Source organism: Entelurus aequoreus, linkage group LG12 (genome assembly GCF_033978785.1).
Source record: "Entelurus aequoreus isolate RoL-2023_Sb linkage group LG12, RoL_Eaeq_v1.1, whole genome shotgun sequence".
In the NCBI taxonomy this organism is placed as follows: Eukaryota; Metazoa; Chordata; class Actinopteri; order Syngnathiformes; family Syngnathidae; genus Entelurus; species Entelurus aequoreus.
Genome location: NC_084742.1, coordinates 68,241,577 through 68,261,534, shown reverse-complemented (window position 1 = coordinate 68,261,534; position 19,958 = coordinate 68,241,577). Strand labels below are relative to the sequence as shown.

The window sequence follows — 19,958 nt, the reverse complement described above, 5'->3', positions numbered from 1 at the left end:
TGTATATTACAACTTCAGCATTATGGTAATATAAATACAGTATATTATACAGCATTCACATGTGAATAATATAAATACAGTCTATTATACAGCATTATTCACAAGTGAATAATATAAATACAGTCTATTATACAGCATTATTCACATGTGAATAACATATATACAGTCTATTATAAAGCATTATTCACATGTGAATAATATAAATACAGTCTATTATACAGAATTATTCACATGTGAATAACATATATACAGTCTATTATACAGCATTATTCACATGTGAATAACATATATACAGTCTATTATACAGCATTATTCACATGTGAATAATATAAATACAGTCTATTATACAGCATTATTCACATGTGAATAATATAAATACAGTTTATTATACAGCATTATTCACATGTGAATAATATAAATACAGTCTATTATACAGCATTATTCACATGTGAATAACATATATACAGTCTATTATACAGCATTATTCACATGTGAATAATATAAATACAGTCTATTATACAGCATTATTCACATGTGAATAATATAAATACAGTCTTTTATACAGCATTATTCACATGTGAATAACATAAATACAGTCTATTATACAGAATTTTTCACATGTGAATAATATAAATAGTCTATTATACAGCATCATTCACATGTGAATAATATAAATACAGTCTATTATACAGCATTATTCACATGTGAATAATATAAATACAGTCTATTATACATTTAAACATACATTTAATAAATACATTTAATTTCATTTTTTTAACGAGGTACATTACAAACATACTAAGATTACAATGCTAAAATGGACCATTTAGTATGTTATACTGAAGCGGTTCTCAACCTTTTTATGAAAAAAAAGAACCCATTTTACAGGGACATGTTTTGGGGGAACCCATGCTTCATTACAATTATGTCATAGGTCACTATTTGAAAAATGTGCTGGGAGCTGGTAGATTTCTTTTCAGAACCCAAGGTCAGCGACATTGAAACAATGTCAATTTAATGGAGTGAATTTCAGAATCAGAATCAGAATCAGAAATACTTTAGTAATCCCTGAGGGGAAATTAAGATTTTCATCACAATCCCATTCAAGATCAGACAAACATTACAGGGAGACAGAACAGGATCAAACATTACAGGGAGACAGAACAGGATCAAACATTACAGGGAGACAAAACAGGATCAAACATTACAGGGAGACAAAACAGGATCAAACATTACAGGGAGATAGAACAGGATCGCTGACAAAAAAAGGTGAGAAACAGGTAAATGCTGGGGGGGGGGGGGGTGACAAAAAAATTCTCCCCCACAGTCTAAGCCTGGGCCCTTGGAGAGGGGGTCCAGACTGAGGCCAAGGGTGAAAAAAACCTCATAGTCATAGCACACATAAGCATGTGTGTAAGAGGGGAAACATCAAAGAACACAAAGGACGTTAAAGACATTAAAAGAGCAGAGCTGATGCAACCAGACATTTCTACATACAGCTACAAGTAAAACAACAACAACAAAAAAACATATACACTGCGGTGGCCTCTGCGGTGTTCCACGCCATCGTCTGCTGGGTTGGGGGGAGCATGGCCAGAGACAGGAGCAGACCCAACAAAGCAACCAAGAGAGCCGACTCCACCCTCGGCCGCCCACCAACTCTCGGCCAGTTTCCAGTCGGCATGGATGAGCGAGGATGCGTCCAAGGAGACCGAGGCGTCCGATACCTGTTCATTCAGCCAAGACACTGTGAACCTTGTCCAGCTCCGCAGCCCTGTCTCTTCATCCACATCCCCTCCAGTCTCTCCAAACTCTGCAGCCCTGTCTCTTCATCCACATCCCCTCCAGTCTCTCCAAACTCTGCAGCCCTGTCTCTTCATCCACATCCCCTCCAGTCTCTCCAAACTCTGCAGTCCTTGTCCCTTCATCCACATCTCCTCCAGTCTCTCCAAACTCTGCAGCCCTGTCTCTTCATCCACATCTCCTCCAGTCTCTCCAAACTCTGCAGCCCTGTCTCTTCATCCACATCCCCTCCAGTCTCTCCAAACTCTGCAGCCCTGTCTCTTCATCCACATCTCCTCCAGTCTCTCCAAACTCTGCAGCTCTGTCTCTTCATCCACATCTCCTCCAGTCTCTCCAAACTCTGCAGCCCTGTCTCTTCATCCACATCTCCTCCAGTCTCTCCAAACTCTGCAGCCCTGTCTCTTCATCCACATCCCCTCCAGTCTCTCCAAACTTTGCAGCCCTGTCTCTTCATCCACATCCGCTCCAGTCTCTCCAAACTCTGCAGTCCTGTCCCTTCATCCGCATCTCCTCCAGTCTCTCCAAACGGACTCTGGTGTGGCAGAGACCTAGCAGCTGGTCTCCACGGCCAAAAGGCTCCCGGGAGGCAGATTCCGAAGTCCACAAAAAAGCACTGCAGAAGTCATGAAAGTGGCACCCCTTGTCACACGGTCCCAAAGGGTCCCCAACCAAAAACCACATGAAAACAAGAGGGAAACATCAGGAACACTAAAGGATGATACAAGAGCACAGAGCTCCTGTCTTGGGAAAAGACATTCAAAAAACATAATCTATTCAACATTGATTCAGCAATGGTTTTTCAATCGTTGAACTGGTACTTATAAATTTAATCAACACTGATTTTTCAACCTCAACCAAAAATAACCAATCTCCAAAACTGAATCAATGTATTTTGCTATCTGGGCCACCCCCCCACCCCTCTCCCATACAACCTCTTGTGTGCTAACTTTAGACGGAAGACGATGCCAATGACTCCCTTTTGTTTTCCGCCGCTTTAACCCAACGCTGGCCGCTGAACTGCGAAAGCGAATTGGACGGGGATCAAGCGTATTATATAGTTTTGTCAGCCTTTTGAAGCACATCCAGTCTGCCCCCGCACATTTGCTGATTGCCCCCGAGCCCTCTTCCTCTTCTGCGCAGGCACTGTGGCATTTACAAGGTACAGTGGGCATTAGAAGAAGAGAGGAGGTACAGTGAGGCAAGGCATGAATCACTTGCTGGAGTTGGGAGTCAAATTGCTCATGCTCTAAATAAGGTGGTCGATAAACACTTGCATGTCCTGTTTAGTATTTGAAAATATGCAAGCTCGTTAAAGCGTAAACCCCTGTTAAACAATTTCAACCACAATGTTTTTACACTCAAATTGTTACGTACGACGGGGGAAAGAGACGACACAACGGCAGGGATCAGTTCAATAGGTTTATTGGAGTGTGTATGCTACTAAATGGGAATGGTGCAAGACGATGTGTAGAATTAACAATGTCAACGTTACCAGGGTTTGTTGTAAGTGTGTGTTGGATGAATCCTTCGTCAGACCAAAAGGGGCAAGGCGAGAAGGCAGTCCGTGGGCAAGCAAGCGGCCGGGGCCTGGGGAGAAGCAACGAGGTCCGTGTCCAAGCAGGGGTCGAGGATCGAGGGAGGCAGTCCGGAATCCAGAGGATAGTCGAGGCACACAGCTCGATCACGGGAAACACCGCGGGGAACACAGAGGACGTAAGACACGGGAACAGGGAGGGCACACAGAGAGAGCAAGTACGCAGGAGGAAAGCCAGAGACGGTATGCTCGCTACGAGGAGTGAACTACGTTCCGGCACTGGATCTTTGGGTCCGCTGGTCTTTATGCTGTCTGTCTTCATCAGACCCAGGTGCGCTAATTGTAGATTGCATGCAGCCTTGCAGGCGCGTGGCCACGATGCGGGCAAAGCGAGCTGGGGCGTGTCCCGGCGAGCTTCTAGCGGAGGTGTCCTGCAGATGACATGCGGGATTGCGCATGCGCCGTGACACAAATCTGCATTTAGTCGTGTTTTGTTGCACAATCACTAGCATTACTGCAACTTTCCTGACTCGTAGGATTGTTTTGTTTATATAGTTGAAGGTGGTTTTCATCTTTAACTGGCAGGACGATCAGTAGCATCCGAGTGTGTTGACAAGTTCATCTATCCATTTATGAACCATTAGGGCGGGGCCTAGGGTTGGGAATTGAATTGAAACGTTTTCCGGTTCCGATTCCACTTTCGTTTCTGCCTAACGATTCAGTTCCTTAATGGTTTTCATATCGAAAGAAAGAGACAATAAGGTGGATTGGTCTCAATTTTGTTTAGGTTAGAGTTAACATGACCTTACAAAGCCTACGGTTAGGTAGGTAGCATGGAAGAAAAATATGTACTTTGAAAAAAATAAATGTAATAAATCAGACTTCCCAGGGGGGACACTGAGGCGTTCCCAGGCCAGCTATGAGACATGGTCCCTCCAACGTGTCCTAGGTCTTCCCCGAGGTCTCCTCCCGGCTGGACGTGCCTGAAACACCTCACCAGGCAGGCGTCCAGGAGGCATTTCAGAACTTCCGAGTTCCTAGTAGGAACTTCAACTGGAACTAGGGATGATGTTTGATAAGAAATTATCGAGTTTGAGCCTATTATCGAATCCTCTTATCGAACCGATTCCTTATCGATTCTCTTATCGAGTCCAGATAGGTTGTTGTATATGGAAAAAAACACACAATATTTGGTTTAACAAAAGCTCACTTTTATTATATATATATATATATATATATATATATATATATATATATATATATATATATATATATATATATATATATATATATATATATAAATATAAAAAAATCTAATAAAGAAATAAATATTGACTGTTACCCCCCTAAAAAATAAAATAAAATAAATAAATATTGACGTTGTTACCCAAAGTATATTAAGTGGGATTTTTCAGAAAAACAAATATATACAGTAACACAAAAGCAACCTGTCTCTGTGATCACTATAGGTGTATAAATAATAATATAGTGTTAAATAAAATCAGTCCCTTGGGCACAAAACTGAAAATAATACAGCTCTCCAAAAAGTGCACTTCTGCTGCTATTTGACATAACTGTTTGTTATGATGCTTTGACATTTTTGCACTTTATTTCTTTATTGAAAGAAACTTCTATGAAGAGAAAAGTTGTTTGCAAATGTGGTTACAATGCTAAAAAATGAAAAGTTAAAGCTAAAAAAAGAAATACACTTTATTGAGTTAACATTATTTCTTTAGGGGGAAAGATGTTATGAGCTGGGGAATATAACAACTACACTACCCAGCATGCAACGAGAGTGACGAGCATGCGCGCTAGCCCCGAAAAGTGTTGTTGCATGTCGTCACACGGCAGCTAAGAAAGAGGTTATGAGCACGCTGTGAAAGTAAACGTCAAGAACTCAGCCAACACGCCTCATCTGCATTATTTATAATTAGACAGACAACACATCTACAGTGTGATTTTGTTTTGTTTACAAGGAAAGAAAAACAAAAGTTCAAAAAGGGAGATGTGTTGTATATATATGTATGTGCTGCGGTTGACTTAAGAACGTTGCGACAGCTGCCGTAAAAAAGGTGCGTTGCTAGCCTGGTTGCTATGTTTCCGGTTGGTCGTAAAAGTGTTGGTCATGTGTTTGTAGTCTGCTCAAATCTCTCAGTAAAGTTATTCATTGGATTATACCTTTTGTTTTGAACTTTATTACAGCTTGGAGCGCTTTTTCCGGTCCATTGTTTTTCCTGCTTTCTCTATCTGCGCCTAATGACTGAGCTACGTGACGTCATTTCTTGTGATGTCACACGGAGCATTTCTGGTCAGGACGGGATTGGTCCCAGGGATTCGAATAAAGAAGCAACTCTTTTTCTTTACTATAGTGGTCTCGATAACGGGTACAGGTTCTCAAAAAGGGATTCGAGTCTGAGGACTCTGTTCTTTTCTTATCGAACAACCGGGAAAACCGGTTTCGAGTATCATCCCTAACTGGAACGCCCCTCGAGGTCGGATTTACGACTCAAAAAAGTCGGAGCATTCTCACCACCCCCGAGTTCGTTTCAAAGATGTCTGGATGCAAACAATGATATCCGCTTTTATAACACTCGTTATTAGCACTTCTGATTAGTTTTTGTCGCAGTAAATCTGTCATATACAATGTATTGTACATTTGAATATGGTCAATTCACTAAACTACATTTATTTCATGTGGTAAATACGCTGTACATCGCTAGCAATAGCGTTTCTGTTTGAAGGTTGCAGAGAGAGTGCATATTTTCACTTAAGTTGTTTATTTTCAGACAAGGCAAGTGCAAAAATAGCTTTTAGGGATGTGGCCATCTTGATTTCCACTCACAAGTCGGCTGTGACGTCATCCTCAGCTCCGACTTCCAACTTCTGATGGAAACGGAACGTAGCATTTATCCTTTTGTGGCGAGTCCTCAAGTCGTAGCTTTCTCGCACCTAGCTTTACATCACAAGCTGTACTTTCTACTTTTGGATTAAACATTTTTCGGGCTTTGCATTGGACTTGGTAATGTATGGCTTAGATGCAGCTGCTCGGCCATGGAAACCCATTCCATGAAGCTCTCTGCGTACTGTACGTGGGCTAATTGGAAGGTGACATGAAGTTCGGAGCTCTGTAGCAAGTGACTGTGCAGAAAGTCTTTGCACTATGCTGACCTCTCTGTCAGTTTATGTGGTCTACCACTTGGTGGCTGAGTTGCTGTTGTTCCCAAACTCTTCATTTTTCTTATAACAAAGTTGACTTTGGAATATTTAGGAGCGAGGACATTTCAGGACTGGATTTGTTGCACAGGTGGCATCCTGTGACAGTTCCACGCTGTAAATCACTGAGAGCGGCCCATTCTTTCACAAATGTTTGTAGAAACAGTCTCCATGCCTAAGTGCTTGATTTGATACACCGGGCCAAGTGATTAGTGATTCTCATCATTTGGATGGCTGGCCAAATACTTTTGGCAATATAGTGTATCTGATAATAGTTCAATATAGAGGCAACTTGTTGTTCCACTCTACTGCTACTTTTATTGGATGTTCGGATGCCTGTGGACAATCCAGGCACTCTGAGGCTGCACAGTGTGCACATTGTTGTAAAAAGAATGTAGTAGAAGTGTTCCCCCTCTGCTTTGTGTAGTTAATGTGTGATTGTTGTGTGCATGCATGTGTGTGTTATGTGAAGTGAAGGAGAGTGCAGGACGGTGGCGAGCAGAGAAGTGACACAAATCAATGTGAGCATCTTCAACGGAAGCGGCGAAGGCCTCCCTTGACCCCCTCGGGACACGCCTCACAGGAGCGAGCATCCAGGAAGTCGATACTGCACCTCCCACCTGGCGTAAAAAAAATGACGTCTCAAAGGTAAACGGGCGACGTTTGCTCTCCTTTCCCCATTCACAGTTTTGAAGCGGGCGTTGGGTTGAAGGGTGAGCTTTTCTCCACCAATCACCACCGCGCCTGCAGGAAAACTACTAAGTAGTGAGGCTCCAATGGAACCTTTTTTTGTTTACTTTACACTTTAGATGATCTTTCTGCTTAATTTTGCTTTTCCCGGAAATGACGTTCTTCCGACGTTTGATGCTCAGCGGTCATAGATTAAAGTGGTTCTAGGTAAAAAGTACAATTCAGTACTGTCCATACATGTTACAGCCTTATTCCACAATGCAACACATTCATTTGTGTCCTCAAAATACTCCTTCATGACAATGTGAATTTATTTTCTTTAAAGGCCTACTGAAAGCCACTACTAGCGACCACGCAGTCTGATAGTTTATATATCAATGATGAAATCTTAACATTGCAACACATGCCAATACGGCCGGGTTAACTTATAAAGTGACATTTTAAATTTCCCGCCACACTTCCGGTTCAAAACGCCTTTGGATGATGACGTATGCGCGTGACGTAGCCAGTTTAACAGAGGTATGGCTTTCCCATTGAAGCCAATACGAAATAGCTCTGTTTTCATCTCATTATTCCACAGTATTCTGGACATCTGTGTTGGTGAATCTGTTGCAATTTTTTCATTGCATTATGGAGAAAGAAGCTGAGCAAGCAAAGAAGAAAGTCGGTGCGAAGCGGAGTATTTTGCGAGGGAAGTCAGCAACACAACACAGTCGGTGTTTCATTGTTTACATTCCCGAAAGATGCAGTCAAGATCGAAGAACTCGGACAACAGAGACTCTTACCAGGAGGACTTTGACTTCGTTAACAGACGCAGACGCGATACCGTGAGTACGCTTCCAAACATTTGATCGCTTGCTATAACTAGCTCGAGCTAGGAGCTAGCATTAGGATTAATTTGTGGCATATTAAATATAAGCCTGGTTGTGTTGTGGCTAATAGAGTATATATATGTCTTGTGTTTATTTACTGTTGTAGTCATTCCCAGCTGAATATCAGGTCACCCCCGCGCGCTTCCAAACATTTGATCGCTTGCCCGTACGTGCGTGTCACGTACGTAACTTTGGTTAAATATATAAGCTTTATGAACCTTGGGTTAGGTGAACGGTCCTTTGGGCTGAGTGAGTGTGTGTGTTGTGCAGGTGTTTGAATTATATTGGCGGGTTTTATGGACGGGATCCCGTCCATATACCGCTCGAGCTATAACTAGCTCGAGCTAGTAGCTAGTAGCTAGGAGCTAGCATAACAAACACCTAAGTGTTTTTATGTGGGATTAATTTGTGGCATATTAAATATAAGCCTGGTTGTGTTGTGGCTAATAGAGTATATATATGTCTTGTGTTTATTTACTGTTGTAGTCATTCCCAGCTGAATATCAGGTCACCCCCGGCTCTCACAGCATCTTCCCTATCTGAATAGCTTCAACTCCCCACTAGTCCTTCACTTGCACTTTCCTCATCCACAAATCTTTCATCCTCGCTCAAATTAATGGGGAAATCGTCGCTTTCTTGGTCCGAATCTCTCTCACTTTTGGCGGCCATCATTGTAAACAATAGGGAACTTTGCGGATATGTTCAATTGACTACGTCACGCTACTTCCTGTAGGGGCAAGCCTTTTTTTTTATCAGATACCAAAAGTTGCGATCTTTATCGTCGTTGTTCTATACTAAATCCTTTCAGCAAAAATATGGCAATATCGCGAAATGATCAAGTATGACACATAGAATAGATCTGCTATCCCCGTTTAAATAAAAAAATTTCATTTCAGTTGGCCTTTAAATGTATTAAACTTCGACACTAGCACAAGTTAATGTTGCAATTTTCAATGTCAACAAGGCAACTGACTTTAAAAAAACAACAACGCTACAACATACGTAAAGAACGGCTCCGCTTTTGTAAAAAAATAAAAATAAAAAGGGCAAGCTTGATGCTAAGACACGTCGGCTTTGCTATTGACATGCTACTGATTAGCATTGGCGATTTTAAACGACGATTTTAACACCACTAATTACTTATTGTTCATGCGCGTTACAATCAGTTGATTCTTAACAGGTACAATACTTACAGCATTAACACTTCCTGGGGCGCAACAACAACAAAAAAACACAACATAAACGACACACTGCTGCCGTCTAACGTCTTGGACTGTAATTGCAACCTCATGTCATACTTGCAAATGACACTCAGACAGGTGATAGTAACTTGACAGCAGTTATCATAACCAGCTCATTTTTTAATGTTGCAATAAAAAATGTATTTTATTAGCAAAAACAATATTTATTAACACACAAATTGGTACCGGTAATCAATTCCCCGTATTGGTTCACATGTGAATTGTGCCCATCCCTGATCATTAGAGTGTAAAGTATAATGAGTACAGTATCACTTACTTCTGCTTATTCCTCACTTGTCTTACATTTTATGTTGCCACACAACACTGAAAAGTACACATAAAGCCACACAACACTGAAAAGTACACATTAAGCCACACAACACTGAAAAGTACAGATAGAGCCACACAACACTGAAAAGTACACATAGAGCTGCACAACACTGAAAAGTACACCACACAACACTGAAAAGTACACATAGAGCTGCACAACACTGAAAAGTACACCACACAACACTGAAAAGTACACATAGAGCTGCACAACACTGAAAAGTACACCACACAACACTGAAAAGTACACATAGAGCTGCACAACACTGAAAAGTACACTACACAACACTGAAAAGTACATATAAAGCCACACAACACTGAAAAGTACACATAGAGCCACACAACATTGAAAAGTACACATAAAGCCACACAACACTGAAAAGTACACATAGAGTCACACAACACTGAAAAGTACACATAGAGTCACACAACACTGAAAAGTACACATAGAGTCACACAACACTGAAAAGTACACATAGAGCCACACAACACTGAAAAGTACACGCAGAGCCACACAACACTGAAAAGTACACAAAAAGCCACACAACCCTGAAAAGTACACCACACAACACTGAAGAGTACACACAGAGCCACACAACACTGAAAAGTACACATAGAGCCACACAACACTGAAAAGTACACCACACAACACTGAAAGGTACACAACAAGCCACACAACAAGCCACACAACACTGAAAAGTACACATAGAGTCACACAACACTGAAAAGTACACGTAAAGCCACACAACACTGAAAAGTACACATAGAGCCACACAACACTGAAAAGTACACACAGAGCCACACAACACTGAAAAGTACACCACACAACACTGAAAAGTACACAACAAGCCACACAACACTGAAAAGTACACATGGAGCCACACAACACTGAAAAGTACACCACACAACACTGAAAAGTACACAACAAGCCACACAACACTGAAAAGTACACAAAAAGCCACACAACACTGAAAAGTACACCACACAACACTGAAAAGTACACACAGAGCCACACAACACTGAAAAGTACACATAGAGCCACACAACACTGAAAAGTACACCACACAACACTGAAAAGTACACAACAAGCCACACAACACTGAAAAGTACACATGGAGCCACGCAACACTGAAAAGTACACCACACAACACTGAAAAGTACACAACAGGCCACACAACACTGAAAAGTACACATAGAGCCACACAACACTGAAAAGTACACATGGAGCCACACAACACTGAAAATTACACCACACAACACTGAAAAGTACACAACAAACCACACAACACTGAAAAGTACACATAGAGCCACACAACACTGAAGAGTACACCACACAACACTGAAAAGTACACATAGAGCCACACAACACTGAAAAGTACACAACAAGCCACACAAGTCCGTGCGTGTCCTGAGGCCCCAGACCCATATTTAGATCAGGTAAGACTCAGAGAGAGAGAGAGAGAGTGACACCTGTCACTTCCTCAGACATATTTCTCCCAATTGAAGCGATGAAGTCCTCTCTCACATGCCAAGTGTCACTTCTTCAAAGGGTGTTGATCTGGCACTGAGTGGTAAACAAAGTGGTAAACAAAGTGGTAAACATGTGGTGGACTGCTGGAGCGCGTCCTTGTCGTCTTCTTCTTCTGCCGCCATCTGTTGGAAGAAGAAGACAGGTGTTGTACTTCTTCCATTACTAAACTACACAACACAACACAACAAGGACTGAAAGTGTACAATTGGTGTCTTTATTACGACACCACACTTCATTTATGTAACTGAATTATTTTGTGAAATGAACTTTTGTTTTTTTTACACCAAATTATGCTGACAATTACATTGAATAAAAATATAAAATATAAATATAAAAATAATAAAAATTGTGAGCAAAATGTGTGTGTTTAAAAATTCATTTTGTTCAGTAATATTACTGATACAAATACATTGCAAAAATAATCAGGGTATAAAAATTCAACGTAAAAAAAAATCAGTGCGGACATTTCAAAAGTCGCTTGAGACGAATGACCAATTTTTACTAATTGGTTTTTATCTAGTCTGCACTTTGTCTGTGTTATTATTATTATCATTATTATTATTATTATTATTATTGGCTTTCATCTAGTTTGAACTTTGTCTTTTATTATCATTATTATCGACTCCTCTTTGCCTCATTCTTTTTATTTTCCTATTTTTAATGATGTTAGATCTGTGTTGTTGTTGGGGACAAGTGTTGTAAATGAGCTTAGGCTACAAACATTATGATGCATACATTGGATGACTGTTTCAAATATCTATGTTTCTGTATCTGTCTTTATTTCAAATAAACCTTTATATATATAATGACAACCTCATGGGCTGCTTCTGAGACACGAGCCGTTGCTTCAGTCTTTAATTTACTGGAAGTTTTGAAGCAACCAACACTTCTGCTCTTAATTTTTACACGCTGAATTTTAAAACATTGTATTTTAACAAACGGAACTTTTAAAAAACAATTTTGCCCCAATATTGTTCAATGAAATTGAAAAAGCTGAATTTCAAAACATTTTATTTTAAAAAACTTAATTTTTAAAAACAAAAATAATGTTTACTCTGAATTTTTACATGCTGAATTTTAGAACATTGTATTTTAACAAACAGCATTTTTAAAAACACAGATTTTGCTCAAATATTTTTGTTCAATGAAACTGACAAATAATGTTTACTCTGAATTTTTACACACTGAATTTTACAACATTGTATTTTAACAAACAACATTTTTTTTTAAAACACAGATTTTGCTCCAATATTTTTGTTCAATGAAATTGAAAAATATGTTTTTTTAATCTGAATTTTTACACACTGAATTTCAAAACATTTTATTTGAACAAACTGAAAGGCAGCACGGTGGCACAGGGGTTAGTACATGTGCCTCACAATACGAAGGTCCTGAGTAGTCCTGAGTTCAATTCCGGGCTCAGGATCTTTCTGTGTGGATTTTGCATGTTCTCCCCGTGACTGCGTGGGTTCCCTCCGGGTACTCCGGCTTCCTCCCACCTCCAAAGACATGCACCTGGGGATAGGCCCCTCCCACCTCCAAAGACATGCACCTGGGGATAGGCCCCTCCCACCTCCAAAGACATGCACCTGGGGATAGGTTGATTGGCAACACTAAATGGTCCCTAGTGTGTGAATGTTCAGAATCTAATAAGTAATCTAGTAATAGATTTTCAACCTTAATTTTTATACACATTTTTTTACACTGATGTTTTTTTTTACATTTAATTTTTACACTCCCTGAAGTTTTTTTACTTACTTTTTGTACATTAAATTTTTGCTAAAATATTTTTGTTCAATGAAATTTAAATTACACACTGAAATTTTACACACTTAATTTTTATACACAAAAGTTTTTTTACACAATTTTTTTTTTACATATAATTTTTACACCATGGATTTTTTTACACTGAATATCCCCAAGTTGTTTACACTTACTTTTTACACTGAATATTCACGTTACTTACAAGTTACTTACTTTTTGTACACTAATTTTGTACATTGAATTTTTATACACTGATTTTTTTACACTTAATTTTTTACACTTAATGTTTATGCACTCAAATAGTTTTTGTTCAACGAAATTGAAAAATATTTTTTACACACTGACTTTTTACACATTAAATGTGTAAAAATTCACTGTGTAAAAAATATTTTATTACTTTATTAATACTTTATACACTAAATTTTTTTTACCCAGATATTTTTTTTACATATACATACACTGAATATTCACAAGTTGTTTTACACTTACTTTTACACTGAATATTCACAAGTTGTTTTACACTTACTTTTTGTACAGTAATTCTTAGCTCAAATATATTTGTTCAATGAAACTATTTTACACTGAATTCTTTACACTGAATTTTTCCACACTTAATTTTTATACACTAAATGTTTTTACACAGATCTTTTTTACATTGAATTTTTTTGACCCTGAATTTTTTTACACTGAATATTCACATGCTTTTTACACTTACTTTTTGTACACAAATTTTTTTTTACCCTTAATTTTCACACACTGTTTTTATTTCACACTGATGTTTTATACACACACATTGTTTTATAGTGCTTTTTTTTATACTGGATTTTTTATTTACTCTGATTTTTAAAGATACATTTTGTTCCCCAATATTTATTTTAAAAAATTGTCAGCATGATGTGATTAAAAAAAACAAAAACACAGTCTACACAATTCAAACACAAATAATTCAGTGACATAAATTCAGTGTAAAAAAAAAAAAAAAAAGCTTTCGTAATAAAGACACAGATTAACCTCCATAGATCTGAATTACAAAAGAAAATTGTACACAGATTTCTTTTTACATTTAATTTTTACACCCAGAATTTTTTTACACTCAATATTCACGTTTTTTTTCACTTACTTTTTGTACACTAATTTTTAGCTCAAATATTTTTGTTCAATGAAATTGAAAAATATATTTTTACACTGCATTTTTCACACTTAATTTTTATACACGTTTTTTTACACTGATTTTTTTTACATTTAATTTTTACACCCCCCTGAACTTTTTTACACTGAATATTCCCAAGTTTTTTTACACTTACTTTTTGTACACAATTTTTTTGCTCAAATATTTTTGTTCAATGAAATTGAAATTACACACTGAATTTTTACACACTTAATTTTTATACACAAACAATTTTTTACACAATTTTTTTTTTACATTGAATTTTTACACCCTGAATTTTTTTACACTGAATATTCACAAGTTTTTTTACACTTACTTTTTGTACACTGAATTTTTACACACTAATTTTTTTTACACAGAATTTTTCACACTTAATTTTTATGCACTGAAATATTTTTTGTTCAATGAAATTGAAAAATATTTTTTACACTGAATTTTTTCACATTTAACTTTTATACCCTAAATTTTTTTACACAGATATTTTTTTTACATAGAATTTTCACACCCCAAATTTTTTTACACTGAATATTCACAAGTTGTTTTACACTTACTTTTTGTACAGTAATTTTCAGCTCAAATATATTTGTTCAATGAAATTGATTTTTTTTTACACACTGAATTTTTACACACTGATTTGTTTACACTGAATTCTTTTCACTGAATTTTTCCAGACTTAATTTTTATACACTAAATGTTTTTACACTGATTTTTTTACATTGAATTTTTTTTCACCCTGAATTTTTTTACACTGAATATATTTTTGTACACAATTTTTTTGCTCAAATATTTTTGTTCAATGAAATTAAAATTACACACTGAATTTTTACACACTTAATTTTTATACACTAAAGATTTTTTACACACATTTTTTTACATAAAATTTTTACACCTTGAATTTTTTTACACTGAATATTCACAACTTTTTTTACACTTACTTTTTGTACACTGAATTTTTACACACTGATTTTTTTTTTACACAGAATTTTTCACACTTAATTTTTATGCACTGAAATATTTTGTATTCAATGAGACTGAAAAATATTTTTTACAGACTGAATTTTTACACATTTAACTTTTATACACTAATTTTTTTTATACAGATATTTTTTTTACATAGAATTTTCACAAACTGAATTTTTTTACACTGAATATTCACAAGTTGCTTTACATTTACTTTTTGTACACTAATTTTTAGCTGAAATATATTTGTTCAATGAAATTTAAATTATTTTTTACACGCTGAATTTTTACACACTGATTTTTTTTACACTGAATTTTTCCACACTTAATTTTGATACACTAAATGTTTTTACACTGATTGTTTTTTTACATTGAATTTTTTTTTACCCTGAAATTTTTTACACTGAATATTTACAAGTTTTTTTACACTTAATATTTGTACACTGAATTTTTACACACTGATTTTTTTTACACATAATTTTTCCCACTTAATTTTTATGCACTCAAATATTTTTGTTCAATGACATTGAAAAACATTTTTTACACACTGAATTTTTACACATTTAACTTTTATACACTACATTTTTTTTTTACACATCATTTTTACTCTATTAATTTTTTTTACACTGAATATTCAAAAGTTTTTTACACTCACTTTTTGTACAGTAATTTTTAGCACAAATATATTTGTTCAATTAAATTGAAAACATTTTTTTACACACTGAATTTTTACACACTGATTTTTTTACACTGAATTCTTTACACTGAATTATTCCACACTTAATTTTTATACACAAACATTTTTTACACTGATTTTTTTTACATTTAATTTTTTTACACCCTGAATTTTTGAATATTCACACGTTTTTTTTACACTTACGTTTTGTACACACATTTTTTTACACTGAATTTTCACACACTGTTTTTTTATTTCACACTGAAGTTTTATACACACACATTGTTTTACAGTGCTTTTTTTATACTGGATTTTTTTTTATTTACTCTGATTTTTAAAGATACATTTTGCTCCCCAATGTTTATTTAAACAAATTGTCACCATGATTTCATTTAAAAAAAACAAAAAAAAAACTATTCAAACACAAATAATTCAGTGACATAAATTCAGTGTAAAAAAAAATAAATAAAAAAAATAAAAAAAGCTTTCGTAATAAAGACACAGATTAACCTCCATAGATCTAAATGACAAAAAAAAAAATCTTCCTCTAGGACAAGGATAGTACCCTGTGTGCTAGTGACTATCCATGGACTATCCATCCATCTCTGCTGCGTGCCTGCATGGCTGCCCAAAGCGACGGCGTGTGAATATTCTCTTTACATCATTTCTCTGCTGCACTTTTCAGAGAATTACTTTCCAAGGCATGGAATGTTCTGGCTGTTATCTTTACAACTAAAAGGTCAGCCGCCACACGAGCTGTTTTTTATCACCACTGATCTCTAATAATACGAGCGAGTGAACACGAGAACATGCCTGTGTTGTTCTTGCACACCTGTAACGTATAACTCACTTTAGCATGCGGCTTCAGGGATAAAAATACAACTATTGTTGAGTCATTCATTGTTTACCTGACACCGCTTGCACAAGACTGGCCTTAACCTTTACTTGCTGTACAATTCCTCTCGTGTATTTGTGCCATTATAACCGTGTGCTGTATATACAGTATGTTGTGTTTGGCTGTTATGACCCTGTGGTGTACATACTGTATGTTGTGTTTGGCCAACCATTGTCTTAGTCCACTGCTTCAGTCTTTGGCATCTTCTGCAAACAATTCAAATACTGTATTTTACAGACTATAAGGCGCACTTAAAATCAAATTTTTTCCTCAAAACTCGACAATTCGCCTTATAACCCGGTGCGCCTAATGTACGGAATAATTCTGGTTTTACTTACCAACCTCGAAGCTATTTTATTTGGTACATGGTGAAATGGTAAGTGTGACCAGTAGATGGCAGTCACACATAAGAGATATGTGTAGACTGCAATATGGCTCAAGTAAACACCAACATTTTATATGTTCCATGGAAAATATAGAACATTACACACTTTGGTAAGCTATGAAGCCACACCGCTTGATGGATTGTACTGTGCTTCAACATAGGAGTATTATTATGCTGTGTGTACGTTAGTATAAGGTAAGACATATTATCTGGCGTTTTGGAGTAGTTTCACACGCCATACTTTTGTAAATATATATATATATATTAGGGCTGTGAATCTTTAGGTGTCCCACGATTCGATTCAATATCGATTCTTGGGGTCACGATTCGATTCAAAATCGATATTTTCCCGATTCAGAAGGATTGTCTATTGATTCAATACATAGATTTCAGCAGGATCTACCCCAGTCTGCTGACATGCAAGCAGAGTAAAAAGCTTTTATAATTGTAAAGGACAATGTTTTATCAACTGATTGCAATAATGTACATTTGTTTGAACTATTAAATGAACCAAAAAATATGACTTATTTTATCTTTGTGCAAATATTGGACACAGTGTGTTGTCCAGCTTATGAGATGCGATGCAAGTGTAAGCCACTGTGACACTATTGTTCTTTTTTATAAATGTCTAATGATAATGTCAATGAGGGATTTTTAATCACTGCTATGTTGAAATTGTAACTAATATTGATACTGTTGTTGATAATATTCATTTTTGTTTGACTACTTTTGGTTTGTTGTGTGTGGTGTTTGTGTCTCCTCTCAATTGCTCTGTTTATTGCACTTCTGAGTGTTGCTGGCTCGGCTTTGCTTTTGGAATTGGATTGCATTGTTATGGTATTGCTGTGTATTGTTTTGTTGGATTGATTCATTAAAAAAATAATACAAAATAAATAAAGAATAAAATAAAATAAATAATCGATTTTTAAAAAATGAGAATCGATTCTGAATCGCACAACGTGAGAATGGCGATTCGAATTCGAATCGATTTTTTCCCACACCCCTAATATATATATATATATATATATATATATATATATATATATATATATATATATATATATATATAATAAATAGAGCTAAACGACGTCCCTGTTGTCTGTGCCGTCTTCTTTCCCTGTACAACCATACTACACCTGACGTCCACTGTAATGATACCAAGTACAATAGTGTATCTAGTCGATACTACTATGATTACATCAATGTTTTTTAGCATCGCAATATCTTTTTTCCTTTTAAAAAAAAATCATATTATGTTTATAAAGTCAGTAAATATGTCCCTGGACACATGAGGACTTTGAATATGACCAATGTATGAACCTGTAACTACTTGGTATCAGATCCATACCCTAAATGTGTGGTATCATCCAAAACTAATGTCAAGTATCAAAGAAGAGAAGAATAAGTGATTATTACATTTGAACAGAAGTGTAGATAGAACATGTTCAAACAGAAAATAAGCAGATATTAACAGTAAATGAACAAGTGGATTAATATACAATTTTTACAGTTTGTCCCTCATAATGTGTACAAAATAATAGGTGTATAAATGACACAATATGTTACTGCATACGACTAATTAGGAGTCTTTGTTTGTTTACTTACTACTAAAAGACAAGTTGTCTAGTATGTTCAACATTTTATTTAAGGACTAAATTACAATAATAAACTTATGTTTCATGTACACTAATATTTGTTGTTCTGTAATGACATTTTTTGTGGTCCCCTTTATTAAGAAAAGTATCGAAATACAATTGTAAAATATTGGTATCGGGACAACACTCCTACAAACATGATCTTTTAAATGCAAATAAATGTGAAGGAAAATGAACTTTTTCAAGCAAATCTTAAAAAAACAACTTACAGTTGCGTGGTGTTAAAGTGACAATGTAAACATCCAGTGTGACGCATCTTGTACTTCCTGACGAGCAGCGTCCTCCACAGTGGACATGTTTGTATCAGTCTCAGAAAAGTTACCTCACAATATAACTTTTAATAAAGTAAATATCTGACAAACTGATGCTTGGCTTCAGATATCTTGTCTGGTATTTTGCCACTACAATGGAAATATGGATAATGATAATAGTAGCTCTTAAAATATGTAGAAAAACAAGAAGGAATGACCACGGACCTGGCAGACCTACCACTAAGTGATTTGTTTTGGTTGTGCACGACATGTGACAAAAAGTCAAAAGGAAAGGAAGCCTTTTTATTACACAGATCCAAGCCGGGATCCATTTGGCATAAACATTCATCAAGTCCCCTCAAACACATACCAACATGGACTTTGGCTATCCTTCAAAAAGGTAATGCTTGGCACAAGATGATCACCAAAAAAGCGACACTTCAAGCCGATGCAGTTTTTTAAAGGTGTATCTAAGGTAGAGGTACGTATAAACAACATCAAACCTGATCCAGCGAGGTTCATTGCTGGTGACTTTTTGTCATCTGCAACTTTTCAATGGGCAAATCCTGCCAGTTTTACCGGGCAAAATGTTCTAAAGCAGAGAAAATACATACAGTTCAATAATTATTAGTTGTTTTGTCATGATAACATTATTGGGACCCTAAGAGTCCACCTAGATTATTTCCTTCTAAGGCTGTCGAGAGGCGACTAGAGTTGAATATTAACAGTTTATTCAATAGAAAAAGGGTACGTACAAACAATAGCCATTGCAGCACCCGAGAGAGGACCGAACCGTCTAAAGTTCGGAGCTTTGTATAAAATGGTTGCCCTCCACATGTGCTTTTGTCCTTGGCGGAGATAGAAACTGAAAGTTAACCTTTTTTTTTGTCTCCATATATTAGCCACACCAGACTATATGCCGCATATAAGTTGTGAACGTTGTGAGTTACAGTATTTACACAGAAAGATTTTATACATGTTTATTTACATACC

The 19,958-nt window shown here is 36.5% G+C and overlaps 1 protein-coding gene across 6 annotated transcripts in view; it reads right to left on the bottom strand.

Annotated features, from left to right (window-relative positions):
• Window positions 1–19,958, bottom strand: part of sox5 (SRY-box transcription factor 5) — an 863,129-nt gene that overhangs the window by 260,157 nt on the left and 583,014 nt on the right. The gene's annotated exons all lie outside the window — the stretch shown is intronic.